Raw genomic sequence first — 8,070 nt, forward strand, 5'->3', positions numbered from 1 at the left:
ATCTTCTATACGACTCATGCTCGACCTTTCGGTCTTCTGTGTTCCGAGGCCATGTCTGTACATGCTAGGCTCGTCAAGTCAACCTAAGTGTTTGCGTGTGTAAATCTGTCTTACACCCGTTGTATGTGAACGTTGGAATCTATCACACCCGATCATCACGTGGTGCTTCGAAACAACGAACTGTCGCAACGGCGCACAGTTAGGGGGAACACTTTCTTGAAATTATTATGAGGGATCATCTTATTTACTACCGTCGTTCTAAGTAAACAAGATGCAAAACATGATAAACATCACATGCAATCAAATAATAGTGACATGATATGGCCAATATACATATAGCTCCTTTGATCTCCATCTTGGGGCTCCATGATCATCTTGTCACCGGCATGACACCATGATCTCCATCATCATGATCTCCATCATCGTGTCTCCATGAAGTTGCTCGCCAACTATTACTTCTACTACTATGGCTAACGCTTTAGCAATAAAGTAAAGTAATTACATGACGTTTATGTTGACACGCAGGTCATAATAAATAAAGACAACTCCTATGGCTCCTGCCGGTTGTCATACTCATCGACATGCAAGTCGTGATTCCTATTACAAGAACATGATCATCATACATCACATATATCATTCATCATTCATCACAACCTTTGGCCATATCACATCACAAAACACTTGCTGCAAAAACAAGTTAGACGTCCTCTAATTGTTGTTGCAAGTTTTTACGTGGCTGCTATAGGTTTCTAGCAAGAACGTTTCTTACCTACGCCAAAACCACAACGTGAATTGCCAATTTCTATTTACCCTTCATAAGGACCCTGTTCATCGAATCCGATCCGACTAAAGTGGGAGAGACAGACACCCGCCAGCCACCTTATGCAACTAGTGCATGTCAGTCGGTGGAACCGGTCTCACGTAAGCGTACGTGTAAGGTTGGTCCGGGCCGCTTCATCCCACGATGCCGCCGAATCAAGATAAGACTAGTAACGGCAAGCAAATTGACAATATCGACGCCCACAACTACTTTGTGTTCTACTCGTGCATAGTAACTACGCATAGACCTAGCTCATGATGCCACTGTTGGAACGTAGCAGAAAACAAAAAAAATTCCTACGTTTCACCAAGATCAATCTATGGAGTCAACTAGCAACGAGAGGAGAGTGCATCTACATACCCTTGTAGATCGCGAGCGGAAGCGTTCAAGAGAACGGGGATGATGGAGTCGTACTCGCCGTGATCCAAATCACCGATGACCAAGTGCCGAACGGACGGCACCTCCGCGTTCAACACACGTACGGAGCGGATGACGTCTCCTCCTTCTTGATCCAGCAAGGGGGAAGGAGAGGTTGATGAAGATCCAGCAGCACGACGGCGTGGTGGTGGATGCAGCAGTGATCGCAGCAGGGCTTCGCCGAGCTTCTGCGAGAGGGAGAGGTGTAGCAGGGGAGAGGGAGGCGCCAAGGCTTGAGGTGCGGCTGCCCTCCCCCCCTTTATATAGGCCCCCTAGGGGGGTGCGCCGGCCCTAGGAGATGGGATCTCCTAGGGGGGCGGCGGCCAAGGGGGTGGAGTACCCCCCAAGGCAAGTGGAGGCGCCCCCTCCCCTAGGGTTCCCAACCCTAGGCGCATGGGGGGCCCAAGGGGGGGGCGCACCAGCCCACTATGGGCTGGTTCCCCTCCCCACTTCAGCCCATGGGGCCCTCCGGGATGGGTGGCCCCACCCGGTGGACCCCCGGGACCCATCCGGTGGTCCCGGTACAATACCGGTGCCCGAAACTTTCCCGATGGCCGAAACTACACTTCCTATATATAATTCTTCACCTCCGGACAATTTCCGGAACTCCTCGTGACGTCCAGGATCTCATCCGGGACTCCGAACAACTTTCGGATTACTACATACTCATATCTTACAACCCTAGCGTCACCGAACCTTAAGTGTGTAGACCCTACGGGTTCGGGAGACAAGCAGACATGACCGAGACGACTCTCCGGTCAATAACCAACAGCGGGATCTGGATACCCATGTTGGCTCCCACATGCTCCTCGATGATCTCATCGGATGAACCACGATGTCGAGGACTTAATCAATCCCGTATATCAATTCCCTTTGTCAATCGGTACATTACTTGCCCGAGACTCGATCGTCGGTATCCCAATACCTTGTTCAGTCTCGTTACCGGCAAGTCACTTTACTCGTACCGTAATGCATGATCCCGTGATCAACCACTTGATCACATTGAGCTCATTATGATGATGCATTACCGAGTGGGCCCAGAGATACCTCTCCGTCATACGGAGTGACAAATCCCAGTCTCGATTCGTGCCAACCCAACAGACACTTTCGGAGATACCTGTAATGTACCTTTATAGTCACCCAGTTACGTTGTGACGTTTGGCACACCCAAGGCACTCCTACGGTATCCGGGAGTTGCACAATCTCATGGTCTAAGGAAATGATACTTGACATCCAGAAAAGCTACAGCAAACGAACTACACGATCTTTGTGCTATGCTTAGGTTTGGGTCTTGTCCATCACATCATTCTCCTAATGATGTGATCCCGTTATCAATGACATCCCCATGTCCATAGCCAGGAAACCATGACTATCTGTTGATCAACGAGCTAGTCAACTAGAGGCTCACTAGGGACACATTGTGGTCTATGTATTCACACATGTATTACGATTTCTGGATAATACAATTATAGCATGAATAATAGACAATTATCATGAACAAGGAAATATAATAATCATTTTATTATTGCCTCTAGGGCATATTTCCAACAACAAAACCACACTCAACAAGAACTCATAACTTCTGCATATGAGCTCCGAATTGAGCAAACTCAAGCTTGTTGGAAACAAGACGACGAGTAGCATCAAAACAGCGACTGGTTATAGTAAGAAGAGGCAGGGGAGGTATGCCTAACAAAAAGAGGAGTGAAACCTCCAACCGAGAAGAACCGGCAAAACCTCCAACATCGAAAACATCATAGAAGATGCAAGCGAACTCCGTTTTCGATGAACTCAAGCTTGTCAACAAGATGACCGTAAGCTCTAAGACTCACAAAGAGAACCAAACAAGAACCAAGAAAGATGATGCAAGGATGCAATGGTTTGAGCTCTCAACGAACGATACGATCAAGCTACTCATCTGAGCCCCCCTTGATAGTACGGCAACGATCTACGAGTGCTCGTCCGCCAGGTCCCGGTCTGGCCCCAGTTCGACATGGCGTCATGCGGCGGTGGGGGCGGTCGCTCAAGCCCCATTGGGATGATTGGGTGCCCGAGCGCGGGCTCTAGGCACTGGGTGGCATCGGCATGCGCGGCCGGAGCTTTGAGCGCTCGATATGAACGGTCCACGTCGCTATTATTACGCCGCGCGCACCCAGGTACGTTCGCCTCACTGTGTCCTCTCTCGCCTGTCCTGCCCTGGGCCAAGGATTCTTTCTCCTTACCCCCATGCACTTCCGCGACTACCAATGGGACTGTGGGTGCGTCATGCAGCGTTCTGTGCCCCTGAGATGGGATAGACTGGTGCTGCGCGGCGAAGGAGCGGCCTCTGCTGTGCCATAGATCTTTCCTTTCATGCCCGTCGGTATTGGAGGGCCGTCTCTGCATGTTCTCATTGGGGGGGTTGGTGGCCGAGCTGGGGTGCGCTCAGGCTCAGCACTTCCCGATTCCCCTCCTCTTGCCCCGGCGTGCGCTCCCTCCGGTTAAAGCATGGTTTCGAAGTAAACTCGTCTCACACGCCGGATGACCCCGTGTTCTCCGCAGTTGCTGGGTATGCAAGGATACGCAATGGTTATCAATTCAATGCAACGAACGATACGATCAAGCTACTCATTGAGAGCCCCCCTTGATAGTATGGCAATCGATCCTATAACCCGGTCTCCCAACTACCATCATGAGACCGGTAAAATAGAAAACCTATCAAGGGCAAACCTTTGCCTTGCACATGGTCCACTTGAGCTAGATGATGACGATCTTGACTCCCTCAAGTTGGACCACCTTTCTTGATTGTGTTGACTCGATGAAGACTAGTTGATTGCTCCCGCATACTCTACTATGGGTGAGCTACTCTTCCTCACATCTTCACAGTCCATTGTCACCACAAGGACAACAAGCTTCAAGCATTTGATCTCTTCGGTGGTGCTCCACTTGAACTTGCACACCGCAACCTAACCCCACAAAGAACCCTCACGAGACCATGGGTTAGTTACACAAGCGTAATTGACAATGCTTAACCATACCATGGGATCACTTGATCCCCTCTCGTACATCTTCTACGCTTTGTGGGTTGATCATCTTGATTCACTCTTTAACTTAGTCTTGATCAAACCTCTCACAAGACCAATCTTTAGGTAATTCCTTGAATAGCACCTTGGTCGACACAAACTCTCCTTGAAACCAACACATGTACTCCAAGAAAAGCCTATGGACAAAACCTTCAAATATAACTCAAGGCAACCATTAGTCCATAGAGATTGTCATCAATTACCAAAACCAAACATGGGGTCGAGCTTCATAGCATGGCTCGGACATTTCATCGAACACCTCATGTGCATAGGAGGTGAGCTAGAGCACCCAAATGCCCTCTCCTCGTCGGCCAGAAAAAACAGAGCACTGTGGAGTGCTCTGCTGCGGCGACGGGGTATATATAGGCAACTCATTTGTCCCGGTTCGTGGCTGGAACCGGGACTAAAGCCCAGCCTTCTGTCCCGGTTCGAGCCAAGAACCGGGACCAATGTTTGTGGGCCAAGGAGCGAGGCCCATTGGTCCCGGTTGTGCCTGGAACGGTAATTCAAAAAAATTCCTACGCACACGCAAGATCATGGTGATGCATAGCAACGAGAGGGGAGAGTGTTGTCCATGTACCCTCGTAGACCGAAAGTGGAAGCGTTAGCACAACGCGGTTGATGTAGTCGAACGTCTTCACGATCAGACCGATCCAAGTACCGAACGCACGACACCTTCGAGTTCAGCACATGTTCAGCTCGATGACGTCCCGCGAACTCCGATCCAGCAGAGCTTCACGGCAGAGTTCCGTCAGCACGACGGCGTGGTGACAGTGATGATGTTTCTACCGACGCAGGACTTCGCCTAAGCACCGCTACGATATGACCGAGGTGGAATATGGTGGAGGGGGTCACCGCACACGGCTGGGAAAGATCAACTGATCAACTTGTGTGTCTAGAGGTGCCCCCTGCCCCTCTATATAAAGGAGCAAGGGGGGAGGCCGGCCGGCCCTCTATGGGCGCGCCAGGAGGAGTCCTCCTCCTCCTAGTAGGAGTAGGACTCCCCTTTCCTACTCCTACCTAGTAGGAGTAGGACTCCCCTTTCCTACTCCTACTAGGAGGAGGAAAGGAAGGAGGAGAAGGAGAAGGAAGGAGAAGGAGGAAAAGGAGGAAAGGGGGGCCGGCCCCCTAGTCCAATTCGGTTTGGGCTAGGGGGGCCGCGCGCCCTGCCTCCTCTCTTCCACCACTTGGCCCATGAGGCCCATTACTTCTTCCTCGTATTCCCGTAACTCCCCGGTACCCCCAAAAATACCCGAATCACTCGGAACCTTTCCGATGTCCGAATATAGTCGTCCAATATATAGATCTTTACGTCTCGACCATTTCGAGACTCCTCGTCATGTCCCCGATCTCATCCGGGACTCCGAACTACCTTCGGTACATCAAATCACATAAACTCATAATACAATCGTCACCGAAACTTTAAGCGTGCGGACCCTACGGGTTCGAGAACTATGTAGACATGACCGAGACATGTCTTCGGTCAATAACCAATAGCGGAACCTGGATGCTCATATTGGCTCCCACATATTCTACGAAGATCTTTATCGGTCAGACCGCATAACAACATACGTTGTTCCCTTTGTCATCGGTATGTTACTTACCCGAGATTCGATCGTCGGTATCTCAATACGTAGTTCAATCTCGTTACCGGCAAGTCTCTTTAGTCATTCCGTAATACATCATCCCGTAACTAACTTATTAGTTGCAATGCTTGCAAGGATTAAGTGATGTGCATTACCGAGAGGGCCCAGAGATACCTCTCCGACAATCGGAGTGACAAATCCTAATATCGAAATACACCAACCCAACAAGTACCTTCGGAGACACCTGTAGAGCACCTTTATAATCACCCAGTTACGTTGTGACGTTTGGTAGCACACAAAGTGTTCCTCCAGTAAACGTGAGTTGCATAATCTCATAGTCATAGGAACATGTATAAGTTATGAAGAAAGCAATAGCAACAAACTAAACGATCAAGTGTTAAGCTAATGGAATGGGTCAAGTCAATCACATCATTCTCCTAATGATGTGATCCCGTTAATCAAATGACAACTCATGTCTATGGCTAGGAAACATAACCATGTTCGATTAACGAGCTAGTCAAGTACAGGCATACTAGTGACACTCTATTTATCTATGTATTCACACATGTATTATGTTTCCGGTTAATACAATTCTAGCATGAATAATAAACATTTATCATGACATAAGGAAATAAATAATAAATTTATTATTGCCTCTAGGGCATATTTCCTTCAGTCTCCCACTTGCACTAGAGTCAATAATCTAGATTACACAATAATGATTCTAACACCCATGGAGCCTTGGTGCTGATCATGTTTTGCTCGTAGAAGAGGCTTAGTCAGCGGGTCTGCAACATTCAGATCCGTATGTATCTTGCAAATTTCTATGTCTCCCACTTGGACTAAATTCTGAATGGAATTGAAGCGTATATTGATGTGCTTGGTTCTCTTGTGAAATCTGGATTCCTTCGCCAAGGCAATTGCACCAGTATTGTCACAAAAGATTTTCATTGGACCCGATGCACTAGGTATGACACCTAGATCGGATATGAACTCCTACATCCAGACTCCTTCATTTGCTGCTTCCGAAGCAGCTATGTACTTCGCTTCACATGTAGATCCTGCCACGACGCTTTGTTTAGAACTGCACCAACTGACAGCTCCACCGTTCAATATAAACACGTATCCGGTTTGCGATTTAGAATCGTCTGGATCAGTGCCAAAGCTTGCATCAACGTAACCATTTACGATGAGCTCTTTGTCACCTCCATATATGAGAAACATATCCTTAGTCCTTTTCAGGTACTTCAGGATGTTCTTGACCGCTGTCCAGTGATCCACTCCAGGATTACTTTGGTACCTCCCTGCTAGACTTATAGCAAGGCACACATCAGGTCTGGTACACAGCATTGCATACATGATAGAGCCTATGGCTGAAGCATAGGGAACATCTTTCATTTTCTCTCTATCTTCTGCGGTGGTCGGACATTGAGTCTTACTCAACTTCACACCTTGTAACACAGGCAAGAGCCCTTTCTTTGCCTGATCCATTTTGAACTTCTTCAAAACTTTGTCAAGGTATGTGCTTTGTGAAAGTCCAATTAAGCGTCTTGATCTATCTCTATAGATCTTAATGCCCAATATGTAAGCAGCTTCACCGAGGTCTTTCATTGAAAAACTCTTATTCAAATATCCCTTTATGCTATCCAGAAATTCTATATCATTCCCAATCAATAATATGTCATCCACATATAATATTAGAATTGCTACAGAGCTCCCACCCACTTTCTTGTAAATACAGGCTTCTCCAAAAGTCTGTACAAAACCAAATGCTTTGATCACACTATCAAAGTGTTTATTCCAACTCCGAGAGGCTTGCACCAGTCCATAAATGGATCGCTGGAGCTTGCACACTTTGTTAGCTCCCTTTGGATCAACAAAACCTTCTGGTTGCATCATATACAACTCTTCTTCCAGAAATCCATTCAGGAATGCAGTTTTAACATCCATTTGCCAAATTTCATAATCATAGAATACGGCAATTGCTAACATGATCCGGACAGACTTAAGCATCGCTACGGGTGAGAAGGTCTCATCGTAGTCAATCCCTTGAACTTGTCGAAAACCTTTTGCAACAAGTCGAGCTTTGTAGACAGTAATATTACCGTCAGCATCAGTCTTCTTCTTGAAGATCCATTTATTCTCAATTGCTTGCCGATCAACGGGCAAGTCAACCAAAGTCCAT

The sequence above is a fragment of the Triticum urartu genome, chromosome 7 (genome assembly GCF_003073215.2).
Source record: "Triticum urartu cultivar G1812 chromosome 7, Tu2.1, whole genome shotgun sequence".
Classification (NCBI taxonomy): Eukaryota; Viridiplantae; Streptophyta; class Magnoliopsida; order Poales; family Poaceae; genus Triticum; species Triticum urartu.